Source organism: Ischnura elegans, chromosome X (assembly GCF_921293095.1).
Source record: "Ischnura elegans chromosome X, ioIscEleg1.1, whole genome shotgun sequence".
NCBI lineage: Eukaryota > Metazoa > Arthropoda > Insecta > Odonata > Coenagrionidae > Ischnura > Ischnura elegans.
In genome coordinates, this window is record NC_060259.1 from 122500364 (window position 1) to 122523564 (window position 23201).

The following is a 23201-nucleotide window of genomic DNA, read 5'->3' on the forward strand; positions in this document are numbered from 1 at the left end:
AAGCCATTTCGCTCTTCTCTCAGTATTTTGAGGGAAACTAAAATTTTTAAACACGTCCTTGGTGCTAATGGAGCAATTAGGAGCCGAGCTACAACATATTGTGCCGTATTTCTTCTACAATTAACGGAAAATCTTGCCGAGCAACAGCTGGCCACATTAACTTTCACAACATAAACAACGAGTGCGGAGAAAAAAAAGAGGACTGTCTAATAATATGGCGATTGAGCGCAGGAGGCCATGGCGCAGCGTAGTACGTTAAGCATATTAATTAACAACAAAACATTACCATCAGCGTTCATATTTAAATATGGGTTCCAAAAAGGGTACCGGCATTATAAATACAATTATAGATCGAAAATAAATCCTATTATGAAATGATTACTACCTGAATATTTGTTCAAGAATATTAGAGGCGATGATGCCTTCATACTCGTGTATTTCAGCTGTATTTGTACATATGTAAAAATACACATGTAATACCACTGTAATACAGCTGTATAAATACATATGTATAATTGGTGTATACGTACAGCTGTATTACATACGCTTATTATTTCCACATGTAGAAATACACGAAAAATACAGGTGTAATACAGCTGTATAGATACATATGTATAACTGGTGTATTCTTACAGCTGTATTACATGTGCATCATTTCCACATGTAAAAATACGCGAGTAATACATGTGTAATACAGCTGTATAGATACATATGTATAACTGGTGTATTCTTACAGCTGTATTACAGAAGTGTGTGTTATCTGGGAAGATGTACACGATAGCATCAATGGAAAATCTACCGCCATCTGAAACGTGTGACACGAAATTGACATTTCCGAACCTACATTACGAGGCATCGCACTTAATGATGAACAATCCAGACGAATCGCGTCTCACCCGTGAAAAAGAACAAGCGGCAATAACAATGGACGGATTGGAAAAATATTCTCGCTGTTCTCGTATTGGCAGGAACGATGCAAGAATACAAATCACCTACTGAAACAACGATGAAAATTATATCACCTACCAAGTATTATAGCACACTCCCTTCAAGCCTTGTCGTACTTTGCAAACGGTAAAATATTATCGTAGGCGAAATAAAGCAGTGTAATCGAAAATAATTATCGGCATTAATCGCACCAAATATAATGATATCATAAACTCTAACACGAAACAGTAATGGCACACATATAAAAAGGAACCGATAACTTTAAGATGGCTTGCTTACTTACCTCTTCACTCCAAGCCGGCTAACATCAAACTGATGAATCGAAGCGCTTCAGAATGAATAGCGCCAGAGGATAGTTACCTGATTGGACAACGAATGTGACGTCACGAGAAAGTCAGATATATTTTCGCAAAAAAAAATATAAAATGGATTGTTATAATATATTAATGAATAGGATTTATTTGAATTAAATATTAAAATGTAATACTTCATATCAATTCGTGTAAAATAGTTAATTTTTCCGAAATCTAGTTTTTACGGAGAGTAAATATTGGTACGTCACATGCTGTTCGCCTTTGGCGAAAATTGATTGTCTTTTGTTTTCTTGTGACGTCTTTCCCAATAATTTCGCTAGTCTCGGTGCCCGGCCGCTTTTGACTCTCCGACGGTCTCAATGCCCTATTCATTCATGTCCCACTATATTCCATTGTTGACCTCCACACCCACTAACTTTCGCGGTATATCTCCTCCCCCACCCTATATTAACGATCTTATTTTACCTTCGACAGACTATGACTCATTCTCACGTGCCATTCAAACTACTTCCGCACTCTCAGCGCAACAGTGTCCACTCCGACATACCACCGTCAGTTACACCATTTACATCGATGTGACGCCCAACGGATTCACGGATGCAGCGACGTGACTGTTTATTGCACACATACCACGCTGGAGAAATTAAAAAGGAGTGAAAATTGTGTACAAGTGAAGCTTCAGTTAGAAGATAACCTGGCGCAAACAGCGGCTTATTTGGACGAAATTCACGTTATCGATCGTGATTAAGCGAGTGAGTACAAAATTGTTGTGTAGTTTTATTGCCATTATAATTTTCATTCCATCACTTAGTGCGCGGCTTCTCGACAAATTACCATCAAAATTCAAAGATAATGTCGATTTTTTTAATTAAATGATACTATACCAATGTATAGCAAACTCTAAATAGCTCCTTAAGAGCTGATAAAAGGTAAGAACTGATATTACTTCGAACTTTGGTATTCTCCGATAATCTCTCGGGAATGCAATGAAAACTTCTTAGTGTCTGTCTTTTACGTGCGTTTTTCAGCATCCTTCTTCATCGCCGTGTGTTTTGACAACGATCCTATGGTCTAGCATTGTATCTGCTTCTCTGTTTACGGGGAATGTGATTTACTGATTGTTACGGAGTGAAAGGAGAAGGTTTGGTACGGAGGTGCTCGCGGAGTCAAAATCCAATTGAGTGATCGTGATTATTACGTGAGTGTTGAAGTCCTATCTATTAAGTGCCGTCATCTTAGATCGGAAATTCGGAAAACCGTTTCACGCAGCACTCAATACTATTCTCCTTTCAGCTATCACTTCCATGTTTGCGTGCATACAAACCAACACTTAGTTTGAGGAAATGAGTGAGCGATGAAATTGGTTAGATTTTTATGATCCCACTCAATTAAACTTCTACGCCCCAACCCAAATTTTCAGTCGTGCACTTAGTACCGTCACTTCAATTGGCACCCATGATTAATATTCCCGAAACTTATCGCGTGGATTTTAATGTATTATCGGCATTGTTTCTCAATTTTCAGTCCCATAAAAGTTAAATGTTTCAATTCCTCAAGTTACATTCCTGTTTCTTAGCAAGATTTAATTAGCATACAAATCTGTGGTTAATCATTTACATTTTCTGGTGCCATTGGTTCATTTAATCATTTTATCTATACATTCCCAAGAAGTACTGCAGATGAAGATAATACTTAGCATTTATTCAAAGCATTCATTTATGATGATTATCAACTGTCCCGACTTCCAGTTATATTTCTAGCGTGTGCAATTTTGCAGTTGCTGAACTACGAGTCGTCCTGCCAAATGATCCCGGTGTTCGTCGGGACAGTTGTCACGCCTATGAAGTGAGAAGAAAATCTGGTGGGGGACACCGTTACGTGCATGTTTGCGGAACGGAAACACACCGGAATAATCGTAAGTGAAAAAGTTAATTTTCATGTACATGCAAGTGATATTGCAATCTATACAGGGGTACCAACTCCCTCCACGGCTCACCATCACAAACCTGAAGATTAAATATTGCAAAACAGATGACTCGCCTCCTACTCCCATAACCATTAATTTGTATATTCCAATAAGCCTACTTTTTCTCACAATCGCCCCTCATCCCCATCCTAAGTGATATTCACATTTTTTGGTGATGACCCTTAAATTGGTCTGGACCGCTGGATAGCTCAGTGAATGTTAGGACGGGGTAAAAGAGTAATTTTATACGAACATGCATTTAGAGAGTTCCCTCTTGGGGAGGGAATTTATCTTCGAAAAAATTCCACTTGTGACGACGAGTATTTTCCTTGCTATTGCGCGTCTCCAGTGTATAATGGAAGAAAAAGATCGAAATTTAAATTAAATTCATTTCGAAATATACCCTCCGCTAATGCAATCCATGGAATTAACAAGCGACTATTGGACCGATTTGCTACCTCCCACGACCTTCAGATTTTCGCACATTTTTGAGGAACCGTTTGAGCCCCCACCTCCAAACTCCTTCCTCACACTTACCCTACCCACTTCGAATAGTACCTAATTTATTATTTCTTGGAGTGTGGGTCTGACTTAGGTTACTATAAGGGTGTTTACGGATATCAGCTACTCCATACACGAAATGTCCTTGCGCGCGAACATAATAGGCATCAATTTCCAAAAATTTATCACGAAGTGTTTCCAACAGACATAACATTATGTTGATGTAAGTAAATTATATTCACCTCGACTTGTTTTGCGCTAAATATGAATCCGAATTTTCGACGCCCGTAACTGTACAGCTATGCCAAAGCCTTGTTCACAAATAAATTCATCACTTGATTAATGGTGGATCAGAACAATAAACCACTTAATCTTTCAATCACAGAACAAATCGCGAATCAATCCTGAAATGAATATCAGAAGTTTAATTTCATTACGATTGTTTTCCTTGGTAGATACAACTATCTGACTTGATACCGGATAATATCAATAGAAATTTTAGCCAGCATCAGCTGATGATCATCCTTAGCAGAATTATAGAAATTTTGAGTGGTGTGATCCAACACAAAACCCTCTTGTAGAATTTCATTCCATGGCTTGTTCAATTTGGGAAGGGGAATACGCAAAATACACAAAACGCCGGGATGGTGCACAAAATATTCCATGTGAACCAATTTTAGCCGGTAGAGTAGCTCTACCTATAATACATCTGGGAAAAGTGTTTTTTTAACTTCCGGACGTCTTATGAACACTTTGTATGCGTGGATGTCGTAGTGATGACTGCTTATTCCATGTATTAATAAAAAATTTCCGGTACATACCAATAGAGCTCATAGTAATAATTGTTAATGGACGGGTGACGTCACTACTTTGGTCCCAACATGCCTCAGAGCGTCAATGGTAATGTGGTATTGCATCACGTGACATATGTACGCACGATTAACAAATTGATGCGCATTTGAGTGACAAGAGAAATCATTCGAGGGAAGCCTAGTGGCCTTATATTGGTTATTAAGTTTTAAAGTATTTTATTTTAAAGTATTTAAGTTTTAATATATTGTATTTCATTTTGATATGCACCTAATTTTCCTCCATCCCCGGGTTCATTAATGTCTGAATTTCCCACGTCACGTGATACATATGATGGACATACGTGTTTACCGAATAGGATGTTAGGCAGTTTATTTAAATCGGCATTTCACCAATCACAAAACTCCAGAATTGTAGGATCTATGAAACAGACTGGAGTTAGTAATTGAAAAACTCTTTCCTCACACTTGCCCTACCCACTTCGAGTAGTACCTAATTTATTATTACTTGGAGGCATTGGAATTGGGGCATGGATCAACTTCAAGAAGGTACGTCAGTAGATTTTACATTAATTGTGTATATATTTGTCGCTATAAATTTGAAAAATGTTATTATATGTTCATTATAATGCGATTTAATTTATAAAATCAGCCTTCATAAGTGCAAACTTATATTACTCAGATACCAACGTGTTAATAAGAACGATATTAAGGAATATTTTCCCAAAGGAAAATATTAAATTTCTACTTTAAACGTTGAAAATTCTGAGCTGAATCTTTAACACGCATGTATGACCTCAATATAAGTCATTGCCAAGGGGGGGGGGGGGTCGCTTTTGCCAAAATTTAATGTTGTGAAAGGCGTCACGTAGCAGTCAGACATCCCACATAACCACGATCACGATGGCATTTCCATTTATCAAATGCGACATATTCTATGGATGCGACATTTTGCATTTTCAATTGTATTCTCACACATCCTTCCCAGCAAAGCGCACTATAATTATTGAAATTATAGCCGCGGAGGAAATGAGAACTTTAGTCTACTTCGTAAGTCAACGCGGCGAGGAATTCGTGCTAGGTGGGAGACCATAAGATGAACCACGCCTCCTCGTGGGAGCACAACAAACCTACAAGCGCTGCAATGGGAGAGACTTTTCTTAGGTGGGGTCCAAATGGAGTGATTAGTTATTGAGGAAGGGAATTTGAGTAGCAGAGTGATTTTTGTGATTGGGTGCGCTCGAGTCCGAACAATTGACCCTCCCTTCAAACTCACGAGGGTTTTTTTGTTCTGCGAAGTCGAAAGGTTGGTTTAGCGTCGTCGCCAATTCGACGTTTATTCTCGAGAAAAATTTCGGCTCCTGGGTGGTAAGGTTTTTGTCTCCGAGACTATACTAATGCTGCGCCTTTAAGGCAAAGAATTCTAACTAAACTAAGAGTAAGTAATTATTACAAATTTCACAATTATAAATTTTCCGACATAATAATTTTCTCACATGCGTGGAATTGAATTTACGTGGAAATAATACGTGTCATTGGAAAATTTGGAATAATTACTTCACAAGGCGGAACAGGCACACCACAGAGAAATAAAATCAACACCCGTCAAACGGTTATCCAACAATTGAACTATATTCTGAGTGCCAATTTCAAATGAAAGAGGCTATAATATTATCAAATATAGGATTCTCCATTCAGCTGCCACTCGCTATGCATTTTAACTGGTTTACAAACGAGGGTGATCCGAACTTCATGGGGATATTATTAGATAAAGTTAATAATTAGTTTTAAAATGTTAAAATCATTCTTACTTGCTTGTTTCCTTGGATTTGTAGCCCCGACTCTTTCAACAGGAATGAAGTTTAATCCTAAGGTCCGAGTATCGTTTCATGTCTTATTCCTCTTCTGTAACTCTCATTGTATCACAAAATGCTAAACACAATGTAATACAATCACCACATGTGCTTACACACACACACACACACACACACCATCGAACACAATTATCATTATGCCATGGACTGACTCAGTGATTTCCAAATTCCGATTTTATCCCACTTCTTATAGACCAATGCACTTGTTCACAATGCGCAACGAACAGTAAACGTTTTAAGATGCATAAATCACTTCCTTAAATTTATTGAAAAATGGAACAATTACTTCACAAGACGGAAAAGGCACGCCTTTCGGAAAAACTCGACATTCTCATCACACGGCCATCCAGAAACTGGACTATGGTCTGAGTGGCTTCGCACCGATCGGAAATTTTCTCCACCCTCAAATCAATATTGAGTCATGCCGAAGGCCTAAAGCCACGATCAACTCAACCAGTCAGTACATGACCCCACAAATTGTTAGTCCCTAAAAAATTGCATAGGTACGTCCGGTTAAACGGCAGTGATGCGCCTTGTCTACCGCACGCGCAAATTTTAGTTATTACTCACTTCGGTGGATTCGAATGGGCATTCTTAGCTCCGAGTGCATTGCCTGATTCATTATGAAGCGAGTGATAAAAGACCAACTCTCACCGCGGTATACAATAGATTCGACAGTAAAGTAAAAGCGTAAGGTGAGGTGGGGAATCATAAATCCATAAGTATAATATTATAACGATCGTCATATTTCTCCATCGGCTCATTTCAGCATAGATGTCCCCCACGAGACGTACCACGGGGACTGTGCACTACACTTGGGCAGGACCTCGGCACATTTATTTTGAACAGGAAAGATTCGGCAAACGCTAATTCAAGAGACACCAATGTTACAAAATAAAGAATTTTATAAGCAGCGAATTTTTCTCACCGCGAATTTAAACGGCTTTGCAAAAGAGACAAAGCGATCAGAATAGGGTGGTTTCCTATTATTTTTTATTGCCTAAATCGAAAGATTATTACTCCTGGAGTACGTATTTCACACTTTTAGATTTTTAAATGACGATTTCTATTTTTCGCGATTGAATGAAAAGTGAAAATTTTCGAGCGCCCGAAAACGCGACGGCTAAGTTTGAATGCTGGGTAAACTCCGTGTGACGTCGTTCTGGTTCCCGCTGCCGCAAGTAAGGTGACCTTAGGGGCGAGGCTTTGAGCGCTGATACGACGCAGAATGCTAGCAGGTACCAGAGTACCCTGCTAGCTGGTGGCGCTTGGCTTAAATAAGGATTGTTGATACTTAAAAAACTTAACTGTGGAACTTAAAAATCTTTACTTAAAAAATCTTCAGCTCCACAGCATTTCCCTTACTTAATTTTTTTCAAAAAAAAAGTACCCGTTTTTGCGTTTATTTCGCCGTAATTTTCGTTCCAGTAGTTAGCAATTTTGACGTAAGAAACACAAAACTTGTATTAACAGTTTGCAAAAACATATTGTCTATACAATTAAAATTGATGGATTTGTTGCAATCAACGTAAATCTCTGCTAACTTCGAAACCAATGGGTCAATTGATTGCTATTGAACCTCGTGTGCTCCTTCCAAAATTCCGTGGTCCTTTATTATGCCTCCCTATCGGTTTCGGTGAATAAGAATAATCAATATATGGTATTTTCCTTCATCAAAGAAAACGAAAGGCATTGATTGCGATTCGTTACCCACCATTAGTGTATTCGTAATATACAAATTATTTGGTTTTAGAAATATTGGTTTAGACGAATGGCAATGGTCAATTTTATCCTCATTTGAAAAAGGCCAGATTGGCGCCCATGCTATGCCACTCCACGTGACGTCACAGGGACCTAGTTTCTATAGGAGTAGATGAGTTGCCGGAGGGTACCGTTTACCGAGGCAGACACGATATAATTTATCGATGAATATCAAAGGCATGAATGCCTTTGGAACATTCAAGCACCGGAGTATCGGAGGCTTGGCTTGAAAAATCGAGCATATTTGAACCTGGCCGAGACTTTTAACTTGTCGGTGGAAGCGGTCAAAAAAAATAAATAATATACGGTCCACGTATCTGCAGGAGAAGAAGAAAGTGAAGGCAAGCGGTAGGACTGGGTCAGCGCCCGAAGATATCTATGTGCCATCGTTGGTGTGGTACCACCAATGCGCGTTTTTGGATGACGTGGTGGTACCAAGGAAGACGACGTCCAGCTTGGAGGTAGGTTTTTCTGCTTGTGAATGCATAGTGAATAATTGGGAATAAAAATATTGATATCAAATAAATTTCTTTAAAATAATTAATTAGCTTCGTTTCAAGTTAGCATTCTACGGAATCGGCGAATTTCATAAATCCACAGTATCACTGTAAGTTATCAATTGATGCTTCCTATCAAGCACAAGTTGCCTAAATTTTGAGCTAATCTTGGATTTTGCTAGCTTCAATTGATATGACGTTATTTTACCAATTTTAAAACCTAAGTTAATTAAATTCTAAATAATATCTTTCATTGTCTCTTTCAATAACATTCATTTTTGTTATGGAGAGTTTTCATCGAAATTTGACCAGAAGCCACAAGGCCGTTAATTGGACAATAGTTTAGTGATGAAGTTGTTCTTAATGGCGTTAGCTGTCAAGGAGCTGTCTGGAATTTAGTATTTGAATAGTACATGTGCACTGAGGTTTCCATGTACATTAATTGCTCCGTCAGCTGCACTCCTAGGCACAGCGATGTTGTATTTCCTAAGCAGTTGTTATACATTGATTGGGCTATCGTATTTCCCCAGCATTTATTTGCGCTGTGAGTTAACTGGAGGTGTTACTGTACTTTTCAGCATCAATCAGTTTCAATAGGTCTATTTTTAAATTTCTCATACCATCCCCCACCTGAGGCCATTACATATTCTCCTTGCTTTCAATTCGCTTTCCTCCATCTTACAATAATGTCTGTAGTAGGTTTATGGTCCTCAACATTCATGTACATTTATACCGTTCACGCCGCCTTCACATTTTCTGCCTTGGTTCTCAAAGTCATTCTGTGTGCAGTGTACATGATAAATTGAATAGGTCTCTGGACAAAATTTTAATATCCCTTCAAATACTAACTAAAAATCGTAAAATATAGTAAAATTGTCATATAGGCCACTTTAATGCACTCATTTCACATATTTTCTTAAGAACTTTGAAAAGAAATGACCGAAACAGCTCCAAAAACACACCCACTTCAAAACGCAATTCCATTGGCCAGCCGGAAAGTGACGTCAGCTCATGCAATCGTGTGGGAAATCCAGTGGCGTTGCGCATTGTCACCAAATTTCTCGGTTTAATTAACGACTTTGACGTGAGATTTTATTTCTTATACATCTTGCGGAGGTTTTATCGTAAAAAACAAACGCCACGGAACCTGGTTTCACCAAGGCTGACACCGGAAACTTGCCGAAAATTACAACGGCAGCAATGTTTACTTACGTAAGCAACAGAAATTGCTACATGCAGGTTGAAAGCCGGGGAGTGAAGATGCATAGCCATGGAAATATAATATCACCGGCTCTTGTAAAATAAATATTAAATGTGTTTATGAAATTTAACAATGAAATTCCATTCATTAGGGTCGGACGGGAAGATTACGCTGACGACGCCATTGGCACAATCTAAACATATGTTCAGATTGCCATTGGTTGCGTGCAAATTATGCACAATGAAAACGAATGTATAGTTCGAGCTCGTGTGTGCCCCGAGCACAACCTATTATGTGGAGGCACGAGTTTTTGAGGAGGACGGTGAGGTGGAAGTTAACAGCCTTTCTTGCAATGATTGCATAGCTAGTTCTGAGAGCAGTTCAAGTATTGTGTAAGTAGGGCTGGGCAAAATTGAAATGCGCAAAACCTGTGACTTGGGAGTTTGAAATCTAAAACAGTATTTGAAATACTTTTTCAAAAAAAAAAAAATAACATTTGTAAGCCGGCTGGTCGACGGCCGACAGACGGCTTCGGTAATATTTTTACAACACCTTCCATAGGTATTTCGCTGGAATCCTCATTCCATGGACAGGTGAAACTTATTTCAGTTCCAAAAAAGTCCTCAAAAATCAAACCACGGCATCACCTTATTCATTAATCTCCAGAATTTTCCCTGCAGAGTGAGCATCTGACTTTTTGCTGCTGAACCTAGCCAGAATCCAATCCCCACTTTGAATGTTAGTCACCGAATTTGTTAAGCTTTTTCGGCTCATGCTATCTTGTTTCAGGCATTAATGCCATGTCGTCTACATCCTCCTCGTCAGAAGACATGATATCCAATGCCCTATCATAATCAATCAACAAACTGAAGTAAGCTATCTTTATCAGATAAACCTTCGAAATAAGAGTTAATGAGAGGACTCTAATTAAAAGACATAGTTTTATAAACTTCGGTGTTTTGCAACATTTATTTAAGAAATTTTAACGCAAGAACTGCCACACAGAAACTAAAAGTTTAACGCAAACACTGTTACACAGAAGCTAAAAATTCAATCCATACCTACTTCAACCTCGTATCCTGGGGTAAGTGCGGCAGGGGGTCGCATTAACCCCGGGCAACGGGGTCGCACTTACCCCAGGCAACGGGGTCGCACTTGCCCCGGAAGGTAGGAATGAATGGTTACGACGGGGAAAGTGCGACCCCCCATCTAAACTAAATATAATGACCCGAGTTCCTAAATTTAAAGTAAAGCAAGGAAAACCAATCCATGAAGAAGAGAAAACAAGATATAGTTCTTACCTAACACCTCCGATGCGTTGATTCAGAGGGAACTGCGGTGTAGCCTCTCCTCACAACCAACTAAGTCTACGAGATGAACGGACGGGTATATTTCCTAAGCATGGGGAACGAGAAATTAAGGGATAAGTATTACAAAGTCGTTCGCTCTGGTTTCATAACAATGTGTGGAATATGTTGCACGACCGCCACCTGCTTCGAGAACGGAAATACGATTTACCTGAAGGGGGGTCGCACTTACCCCGCAGTCGCACTTACCCCACCTCTCCTTATGGAGACTAAGAGATCTTAAAAAATATTTAACCTGTTTTTGCTCGTAAGGATAGTTACAAATAGTACACGAGAAAGGTATGTTTTAAAAATATATATTTTATTTTTTAAAGTAAAACTTCTCAAATGTTGCTCTATATGGTTGCATTAGTCTCCCTGAGGAATATAAATTTTTAAAAAAGTGTCGGACAGAGATCCCCTCGAAATGGATAAAGCCAGCAAGTGAAAAAACTTTCCACTGGTGAAGATGAGTAGGTATAGGATTGTGTCAAATCTGATAAACAATGCGTTAATATTAGAATTCAATTTTTTCATTCATTCACATTCGTCGGCACTTTCTCATCTGAACCAATCTTCATTCTACGTCTTTGGTGACCGTATGAAAATATTTATTTGGAGCATTTCTAGCCGTATTTCTGCACTTAGGCACAATGCAGTACTTGAAGCTATACGCTGCGACATATCGAGGAATAACTACGACACGAAAAATACGGCGTAATAACCACAATATCTCCACTGTATACTTCAATAATGCACACGGTCAAGGTGGTTAAGAACAACACTATTGCATGAGCTGACGTCATTGAAGATGGCGGCGGTGCGACTTACGTTTTTCCTTGATGGCTTGTAAGACGTATTTTAAATGCTCATAATAAAAAAATAGATGACTTTACAGCCATATTGTTATAACTTTGAGCTTAATAATTACACCTACTTTTCAGAAACGTCTTTATCTACATAGGTGTTCAGAGACCTATTGGCGGCAACCTATCCCATAATAATAAACTTGTCCAGGGGCACGACCAATAGGTTAGTTTCCTTCGTCTAAGAAAACGTAATGCATTGATTGCGATTTGTTACCCACCATTGGTGTATTCATAATATACTAATTATTCGGTTTTAATAATCCCAGTTAGTCCCAAGACGAATGGCAATGGTCATTTTTTATCCTCATTTGAAAAAGGCCAGATTGGCGCCCATACGATGCCACTCCACGTGACGTCACAGGGACCTAGTTTCTATACGAGTTCTACATTGTCTAAGACTACTAATGCATGCATGAGGCACAGAGCTCAGGGAAACATCTCTTGATAATCACCCATTAAAATTGCCTATGGTTAAAAAGTTTCCTTCGTTTGATAGGGTAATAATTATCCTTATTTAAGCCAAGCACTACCTGCTAGCATGGTACTCTGCCACCTGCTAGCATCCTGCGTCGTATCAGCGCTCAAAGTCTCTTCCCAAGGTCACCTCACAACAATATCGCGGTTCTTCGGCGTGGCGCCGGGTTTCCTCTCCTCTGTCTCTCTTCTGCTCTGGAGACGTGGCAAAGTGGTGTAACGCATGGTTGAGGCAAGCCATTGGAAGTCAATTCCCATATCTATGCGTTCTGCTGAAAATATCTCCTAATTCATAAAAAGGGTGGTTTCCTATTATTTTTTATTGCCTAAATCAAAAGATAATTACTCCTGGAGTACGTATTTCACGCTTTTATATTTTTAAATGACGATATCTATTTTTTGCGATTAAATGAAAAGTGAAAATTTTCAAGCGCGCGAAAACGCGACGCCTAAGTATGTATGCTGGGTAAAGCCCGTGCGACGTCATTCTGGTTCCCGCTGTCGCGGTGTGAGCTGTTCTTGGGGCAAGGCTCTGGGCGCTGATACGACGCAGGATGCTAGCAGGTAGCCGAGTACCCTGCTAGCTAATAGCGCTTGGCTTACATAAGGATTATTAATACCTTATCAAACGAAGAAAACTTTCCGACCTTAGCCAGTTTCAATAAGTGATTATTAAGACATGTTTCCCTTAGCTCTGTGCCTCATGCATGCATTGGTAATCTCAGACAATGTATAACTCCTATCTACTCGTATAGAAACTAGGTCCCTGTGACGTCACGAGGAGTGGCATCGCATGGGCGCCAATCTGGCCTTTTTCAAATGAGGATAAAATTGACCGTTGCCATTCGTCTCAACTCGGATTTCTAAAACCGCACATATTGGTGAAGAAAGTAAATAATAATACGTCACTTTAATGATTTTTTTTCTCAATTCTGATTCATATTTTTCTTTTATGAAAAATTCAATAATCAAGACACGCCAGTGCTATAAATGACTCCGCGCACCATAAAATTAGCCGTTTTGTCAACTTCGTGAACTTCGCAACTCAACCTAGGTATAACAAATACGTCTACAACATTCGTCTTCCACAATAAGTTGCAAACATTAATACAGATTGATAAAATGGCTATTGCGTATTTTTAGAACGCATACTTTGTTGTAAAATTATTTTTTCATTGGCATATATGCTATATTTGAGCAATTTTTTTCTTAATTTCTTGTGTGGAAAAGGTCATGAAACTTTTCACATGAATTTGTTTAGTTACATTTCACACATTGAATTGCTTTTAAAGTTTCAACACTTGATAGTGATTTTTTCTGATGCACACACTTCATTGGTTGATTGGTTATGGTGCGTTCTTGGCATTACTATTTATTAATGGTTATTATCGAAATACAATGTACACTCACGTTCTTTAGACGCAGAAGGATCGCTCAACATGTTCCCCCACGGAACCCCAGAATCCATTTTCCGAAGAAGTCTGTTAATTTTTAATTCTAAAATTGTGTTTAAAAACTGCTTACGCACAGAAAAAGCCGAAGAATTCATTTCAAAGAAGAAAAAATAGTACTATTCATCGAAATTTATCATTGAAAAAAACTATCGACTATTTAACCACATAGCAACGGATTCCTGCAGTGAAGATGATCATAAATGAGTTGAAGGGTTGGGTTTAACTGTCGAAGAATGGCCCTAAAGGACTCGCTAAGCTGAGTGTCTCAGGCTGGGCCTGAATGCATCCGACATTGCTACCACGATCTTAGAAAAAGAGATTTTTCTACCTCAGCGGTCGCTTCCCTTCCCTCTCGACAGCAAGACACAACCTCCGATCGTTTACATCTAAAACATCCGCGACAACTATACCCAACGTCATTGGTCTTCCGCGTATGAAAACGTCCGTCGGCTTAACCCGAAGTTCGGTGCGAAAATGCTACGACCTAAGCCTTCGACGCCTGGAACAGAAGATGCATAGAAGACAAGAGAATAAACAGTCACACACACAAAAGTATTTTCTTTTTAAATCTCACAAACGCAAAGGTCTTATAGGGAGCTCGTTCATTGGAATCGGGCAAAATACATAGCAAGAATAGCATCGCCACAAATCACGGCTGACTTTTAAAAGTGATTCTCCTATCGGTGATCGCAATCACAGGTAAGAATCGCAGTTACCATGGGCGCAGCTAGCAATTAAGGCTGGGGGGGGAAAGAGGTTTGCGTGCAACTAATACCGCGGGGTGTGTGGGGGTATGGAATACCCTCCAGGATACGGGGTAGGTGCGAGATTAATAAATTGCGGAATTTTAAAGATAAATAAACGATTTCAGTTTTTCCTGGTGAATACTTCTGACAAATATTTATCGGGTTTGCATCCAGGTTAAAGCTTTTATGCAAGCCGACGTTTCGGAGGATGGAAGACAAGTCGTCTTCCAAAACGTCAGGCTTGCATTAAAGCTTTAACCTGGATGCAAACCCAAGAAATATTTGTTAAAGATAAATGGTTCAAAATGGTGAGTTTTATGGCTTTCTGAGGGAAACTTTATTAATCCTTACACTATTCTATATTATTAGTAATATCGATCTAATTAAGTGAGATGGATTAAACTTTAAAAAATTTATGAGCTCTGGGGGGGGGGAGGGGTTTATCCCCCTAAATCCCCCTGTGCGCTGTGCCACTAAAAAACACAACGGTCTGATAGGGGAGGGTCGTAAAGGGGTTGAATTATTCGCAGCTGGGCGGATATTGGCCAAAGAGCGTGAACGCAAGGTAATATAAGTCCAGAGGCCTTTATTTATTTCTTTGTGAAACTCTTCTCTGCTTCTTATACTAAAACCAAACACGCACAATAGGTTCTGCAAGTATAATTGTAACAGCCAGCGGTGGATGCAGAATAAGGGCCAAAGCAGGGGGTATCTATTACCTCTCTGCATTAGTGGGTGTTCGAACAAAATCACCACTCTATCTAGTGTGTATACACACATTGGACACCCAAGGGGAGGGCTGTGGCCCTTTAAAGAACTTATACCACTCAATTGCAACATAATAAAAGAGCACGTAAAATAGGGCATATGTTTAGAGCTAGTTTGTATATCAATTCGTTAGAGTAGGTATATATATGTAACGGAAAGTATATCTATAAATACTAGTATACAAGGGGGCAAACCCTTAACCAAAGCATTCATGAACGGGAAAGAGTTTCTGAGAGGATCATCACATGAGAGTTTCAACCTTTCCGTGACTGTGCTGTGTGAATAACTTAGTCACCCCAAATTACGTTAATCTTGTTCACTTTTTAATTATTTTGTCCCTTTGACAATTTTTGTATTTGAGCTCTACCACTTGGTCATTATTTAGGTGATGGATGATTTTTTAAACATTAAATTGTTTTTGAAAACTTCAATTTTTATTTCGAAAACTTTGAATTTTACCCCACAGCTGTTGGTGGGAAGAAAAAAACTTGTTTATTCATATGAGTGCAGGAATAAAAGTTGAATTCAATAAATTTTATTAACTTTCAACTTCAACAATGTCTACATTCTACATGATGGCACCTTTAGTAGTTGTTTTTCCATTCCATGATAGTCAATGCACAGTTACATGCAATAGCAATTAATATGAAATATTCGACTGCCATTTCGGAGAAAAGAAATGTAAAAACCTAAATGTAGCCTCCTATGTATTTATGAATTATGCATAACAAGATATTATATAATTAAAAAAGAAAGACATGGTGTTGAATTACAGGAAATACTAAAACAGTGCATATAATTTATGAATTGTAAATGGGGTACCCTCGAGATACCCAACAATGTCCTTCACAAAAGTTTTCTACGCACAGTACAGGAGGGCAAAAGAAAAGGTTGGAGAAAGGTTTATTTACTGGTGTGTAGAGTATTACGGTGCAATTATATTTGCTATTTACTAAGAGGACAATTTCCAACACAATGGGGAGTGATTTTTGAAGAGTAAGGATAGGAACGTAGAATAGAGTATGTGCACTCGGGAGGAATTCGATTGAAATGCAGTTTATTCGATAAAGTGTATCGTAAATATCATTACTTTCGATTAACAGCATTAATTGTTACTTAGTTTGTTTAATAATTGCTATTTAATATGCATTGTTTTCGCAACGATATTAGGCAGACGAAAACGGTCATCTATTGGCTCCTCGGTATGTGACGTCATTCTGGTCTATCTCATCAGCGTGCAAGGTGTTTATCGTGTTATGATCGTGTTTATGATTCAATAAACTACGTATGCATTGGAAAAAGTTGGTGGAGCTGATCTGTGTAAAGAGAAATACGTTTAAGTGCTTATCATGGAATCAGGTTTCGTGAGGGTTTCTTCAAATAATATCCCGAAGGTGGATGCTTCAATGATTGACCGTGCTGATTATGTTGGACTATACCTACATGCCTCGGCACGAAGTTTTAATGTTGAACTGGAGCTTTTTTGTTGTCTTGTCTCATTCATAATAAAGAGAAATGGACGGGAAACCTCATCGGAAATTAGGTCTAACATAAGTGAATTAAGTGAGATTGTTTACAGTAGGTAATTGGCCAAAAGTTTGTTAGCACGATTCGAAGGTTTACGGAAGTAAAAGTGCCGGTAGGTAGATAACTATCGATATTTGTATTATTGTCATTTCAAATACCGATCATAATTTAATCTATCTATTGAAATATTTTCTATTCTATTATTATTTAACCTACTGACTCACGAAAAATAATTTTTCATATTCAGTTATGGCCCGTGGTGACTGGATGAATATCCATAGTTAATTATTAAATTGCCGTTACTGAGCTGGGTTCTTCTTCTTCTGGGCTATTTAAGGTTTTAAACGTAAGCACAATTAACTGAAGTTACATTTTGGTCCAGTTTAAGGAGTAATCTGATCTTAATTTCTTAAAAAAAACGCACTTTTAGTCGACGTATTTGTTCTTTCGTAGAATTAATGTATTCAAAAGCAGAGTTCTGATTATCTCAATGTTTCTACAAGTTATTTTCAGTTCGCTAACATAGATATGTCAGTCAGATGTACATTTGCTTGGTTGAGGTTTATGAATAGCATTTGTGAGGTATATCTAAAAATTGGTTATTGAAAACTTGGTCCGGATGAATGACGGAAATCTCTCGGGCTGGAAATTAAATGTTTGATAGTTAGATGAGACGATTACTTTTCATTCATTCGGTTTCAATATGCTTCTCGAAGCATTTGTTAGCACAATTTAATAATTGGTTCATTTTATATTTCTTCACAGCATAAGCTTATTGGTTATCAAGGTACAAGTGTCTTGTTATGACTATCCATTAAGCGAGGAATCCCTGCGCGCGGTGCATTTCCAAAAAGTAGTCCCGACTTGTGTTACGTAATAATGAGCTTATTTCACATCCAATTTGGAAAATATTAGCATCACTGTGTTTGGAATTAAATTACAAACATTTTGAATACCCAAACTATCACTTTTATCGAAAATTAATTTTCCGTTTTTTAGTTAGTAGTACGGGTACAGTTACTAAGTTAGTTACTAATTAGTGACTCAGTTTTCACGAATTAAGTCGTACTATTTCAAGGATCATCACTGTTTAAGTGTCTCTTAATTTTAATGTCACTATAAATCTGCAAACGAACGCAAATGCGGGAACCGAGGAGTAAGAAATACGATTACGTAGTTCGAGGTAGAAAAGTTGATAGAGTCTTGTCGTCAGCGTAACCGAGAAACAAATGAATTAAAATATGTAGATGATGGCATGTACACACTTTAAATCTAGTTCATAAGGCATTCCATGGCTTCTTTCCAAACTCAGTATACGCTGTAGAGGGGCTCACCCTAAAGAACAAGGAATGCCTGAGAATACGTCGAACAAAATGACGTAACAGCCTTGAGAATATGGCCGACTGGTGTTTCAGCGCATCATTAATTTTGCAAATTTTAATAATTAATATCTCGCTTAAAAAGTACCTCTCTATTCTCAGACTCGGAATTTAGCCTAATTGAGGTGTAAATTCTTTTTTAAGATCACTTCCCAAAAATGTGCACATACTCTATTCCAGAGAACAATATAGAGTCAGAAATCAATGTTACCGTATTTGCATGAATCTAAGACGAACACGATTCTAAGACAACCCCCCCTTTTTTGGAACTCCACTATGGGGAAAAAATTTTTCTAAGGGAAAACGTTCAATGTGGGGATGTTTGGCTAGGTTGTCTATGTCCCAGGAAACGAGGGATTTTTGGTGCGTAATGACAGGAATAGTAGTACTTTATTGAGACACTTAGGTCTTATTATTGATTCGACTAATAATTTCTTTGGAGGGGCCATGGTCCGAAGACCAATAAAATTAAACTAGTGAAAATGAAACCTGACTTTATTAAACCCACACGGAAAACACTCGGTGGTATGAAGGCAAGACACCCTGGAAAGTAGGGAACCAATCGTACGAGCTATGCTATCGCGTTCGGCGTACGCAGAGTATACTGCTGAGGGTGAAGCATGGCCATTTGACTGCGCCATGAAATTTTTTGTCCCAAAGATACCCATTCTTTTCTAATTAGCGTAGCGCCAGATGGGCGGATGAATTCGGATTACTAGTAGGGAGGAACAAAATATCCTGAGAAGATATCCCTTCGTCAGTAACTCTGACAAGTGAGTCTTATGGTATAACTCGTAAATTGACAACTGATAATAACCTGATATCCTGTTTTCAGAAAAAAATGCGGCATTAATTGCCGAGAAGCTCAGCTACGAGGATATAGAGTTTCCCCAAAAATCATTATCGTATTTTTCCAATTATTTCCTTGCAAATACTTAAATAACGTTAGAAATACGTCATGCTTGGTCTCATTCTTTTTTGAATTACGAGCACATTGCAAATATTCCAGCCTAATAAAAGTATAATAAAAATTGCCGAAATTCATTGTTAGACACCTTTTGAGCTAATAGGTGATTCATGCAGCGGTTGACCTCCAGAAACTGGGAACTTTGAAGCAAGTAGGCTGAAAAAGGTTAGCGGGTGAGAAAATGGGGGGTGTGAAACGCATTTCTATTGTTCTCGTGTAACATGATATTTATTTATTTCGTCTCATTTTCGTCAAAAGATGGATGCAGGAAAAATTATACATCGGGACCACGATCTTCAAACAATCAATGCGGGGAAAGCGATACTTCGGAGATGCAGGAAAAAATTACATTGTCTATATGGAACTTTATTTGGGACCAGAAACGGCTAACGATGAATGCAGGAAAATGTTCAATACAGGTATGATAGATCGGGGTTCCACTGAATAACTTTTCTTTTGAAAGCGGCAGTGGCAGCGGCAACTTAATAACTTCTTTTCTCTGCCATCGTAATACTCTGAAAGGCACGGAATTACAACTGAATCGATCTCTCTAATCAGAGGCAAATCATGTTGCCTTCTTACCGTTGCTCTGAGAAAAATGCAACGACTTTGTAGCAGTTTATTCCGCGAAGGCATTGAGGCTTTAACATTACAATTTAGGTAAATTGTAACCAATCACACGAACATTTTGTGAGTTGATCGAGCTTTAACTTGAATGGAGCCAAACCCAGGGTAAAGCAGGCAATCTCGCAGACACGGCAAAAGTGCACCCGGCGGCTGATCGGCACGCGCCGAATTTTTGCCTGCTGCCCAAAAATGGAAAATGTTTTTTTTTCTACTTGAACACAAAATTAAATATGCTAAATTACTGTTAAGATATTTTTGACGTTGATTTTTCGTTGAATAGTTATCAGGTGGCAAACTCAGGTGTCCATAATTTTTCTGACGTAAATTATGCAACCCGATTGACGTCGAGAATTTTGCATCCGATTGTAAGACGAACTCTCTTTTCTGCAGGAGTTAGGAGGAAAAAAAACCTCGTCTTAGATTCGTGCAAATACGGTATATGGAGAGAAATGATTCAGATTTAATCTGGTGGAACTCTAACATATTGTAACTTATAACTTATTAATAAAATCAACCCAAATTATTTATTAAGTTGATTCAATTCCATGATGTCACGCCTGAGACAAGTAATTATGGTAAAAATAATCATCCATTTCAGATAGATTCTAAATAAAAAATTGAATACATATATCCTCTGTTGAAAGGGAAGTAGTAAGCATATGTAATCTTTTTCCCTGATTATTAGCAGTCAAAATAACTTGCAATATAGCAGATGACCATATACATATATATGCCCACCTAACATACTGTGTTTACATTGCTCATATACATACATACATGGAATGACGTGCTGAAAAAACACACTATTTGTTTAATTTTTTGGCTTGAAAAAAGCAAATATTGTTAAAAATACTAGCATGCCACCCTCGCATTGATAGGGAAGGAGAGGACCCATACAAGTGGGAAACTTGGAATTTATGGTAAAATATCGAGAACAAGAACGACAGTCCCACCCCGATCGTATTCCCCATGTCACTGCCACCCAACGCAGACCAAAGGCCGACCTGAGAGACCATTGTATGTGTCCTGGAATCCTGGGTAATGTTTCTCTGAACATACTGATGATTCTTGTAATACCAAATCAATAAAAAATAACACTTACTTATTCCACGCCGTCATGAAAGCAGGTTCAGGAAAAACCAGGGCTTATATTTTTGAAGTAGGCAACTGAAATCTGATTACATACATTTACAGGGATAAGTTAATGTAAATTGTTTCATTGCAGGTAAGTGAAGGTGTTGCATTACTTGAGAATTGCTAACCTTAATTATAGCAGGAGCTAAGTGAAAGCGTGGTTAATTGAGTGATTGTGATCTCCATTTAAACCTGACTGAGTATTCTCCTATTAAAAATTACTCTGGTTAAGGAACCATCTTGTACCTGGCAAGACATTTTTTAATGAATACCTAAAAATTTGTTTTTCCACAGAATTTTTTATTAAATCACCACCATGATGATGTTGTCGGGACACAAGTCACTCTCGGCTGAATCGCCGCCTGATGTAGGGCAGCCTAAAGATAAACTGATACGAGGGACGTAAACTGTTGCATCGGAGACAGATCTCTCTTGGGGGATAACTGGCATCAACAATAAGGGAATATAAACGCCGCAAATCCTCCAGTAAAGCCCCACTCTTGAAAAAAAATATATAAAAGAAAATCTTATAAAAAGAATTCTATAAAAAACCAGAAATGAGGCAAAACGATGTATATGAATTGACTGTATAGAAACTTCCAGAACAGTAATTATTCACTTTATTAACTAAAAAATCCTGTACCAGAGCCCAGATGGCTAATGGCACCTTCTCTCCGCCTAATATGTATTAGGGCATTTTCTCATCTTCTTTGGCATCAGTTGGACTAAACACTCAACTGCAATTCACCTGGAATGAAAAGAAAATTTTGATCATCTAACAGTCCAAGAAGATTATCATGAGTGCGTGAAATATATTTGGCAATAAAAATTGTAATCAGTAACTAGAACCCATTATTATTTTATAAATTAATTGGTTACCATTACAAGTATATTGAAAATAACTATCCTGAGCATTTTAAAAATTTAACAATAGGTTTGTGGACCATAGTGAGTTTAGTTCATTTTAACCACAATTTAAGACTATTTACTATGTATCCGCAAAATGCATAATGCTTATAATTTAGAGTATTCAAACAAGAGTAGAAGAAAATATCAGATATCTGACATTCAACTTAAATGATTTTGATCAGCTAATAGTTCATGAATATCATCAGCCATGCGTAAAGTATTTAGATATACAGTGGAACTTGTTTAGTACGTTTCTGAAGGGACCACAAAAAATGAACGTACTAACCAGGAAAACGTGCTAACGAGGAAAGTAAAAAATAGCAGTCGGGGTAATTGCAATCTGTGGAAAAGTCGTCATAATTACAATTACTATCGGTAGTTCTCGTAGGATCGCCTTCCTGAACTCTTTTCACCTTTAAAATAACGAAAATGGGCGCTACATTGAAAACTGATAAGCACCATCGAAGATACCGTTAGTAAGTACATGAATTTGAATTTTAGTTATGTTCAATTGTATTTGACAAAATATATTTTTCACTAATGATGTTTCATTGAGTTTTTTTATGTACTTTCATTCGTGTGGTTTCATGCAATATTTTTTGCACAATTCAGCATAATGAAATTTCTGTTTAACAAACCTATAAGAAAATTCACCACAAAATTCAGCTTCCAAAAAGGCAAAATGTAGTCATACCACACACAGCCATATATTTTAAACGGCATACACTAAATTTGTTATTCATTCTCACCCATTGTTAAACCATAGAACTCTTTTGGTAAACTTAAAACTTTGTTAAAATAATCGTGAAAATTATATACATCATTATTTACACTGTTCAAGATAGATTATGTCCTAGAGACATAGTTGGTCGATCTTAGATATATTTTTCATTCTTATTCCAAATCTGTGCTTATATTCTTTTTATGACGTCTATTTCCTTAGGACAGCTTAATGAATATTTTTCCATTTACAGAGGTAGTCATTTAATTCATTCATATCTCGTTATAGCATCATTGGCATAGCCAGGGGGGTGTCCAGGGGATCCGGACCCCCCCCCCAGAATATAAAAACAAAATTATTTTCCTTCATAAAAGAAAATGAAACATTGAAAAATCATGAATTTAAAAAT

General features: G+C 37.9%; 3 long non-coding RNA genes across 4 annotated transcripts in view; 1 reads left to right on the forward strand and 2 right to left on the reverse strand.

The window, feature by feature from the left end:
• The window catches only part of LOC124171514, a 60269-nt gene extending 53316 nt beyond the window's left edge, over positions 1–6953 (reverse strand). For both annotated transcript variants that reach the window (XR_006867793.1, XR_006867792.1), the window contains exon 1: positions 6350–6953. This is a non-coding gene — a long non-coding RNA (uncharacterized LOC124171514). The remainder of the gene's footprint in view (positions 1–6349) is intronic.
• Positions 1048–21656, forward strand: LOC124171518. The gene is made up of 4 exons (XR_006867798.1): positions 1048–2014; positions 2291–2460; positions 3040–3177; positions 21457–21656. It is a non-coding gene; the product is annotated as an uncharacterized LOC124171518 (long non-coding RNA).
• Positions 21657–21759: 103 nt separating this feature from the next.
• On the reverse strand, positions 21760–22390 carry LOC124171515. Its single transcript, XR_006867795.1, has 2 exons — positions 22358–22390; positions 21760–21910 (listed from the first exon to the last, which is right to left on the reverse strand). It is a non-coding gene; the product is annotated as an uncharacterized LOC124171515 (long non-coding RNA).
• Between the last annotated feature and the right edge of the window lie 811 nt (positions 22391–23201).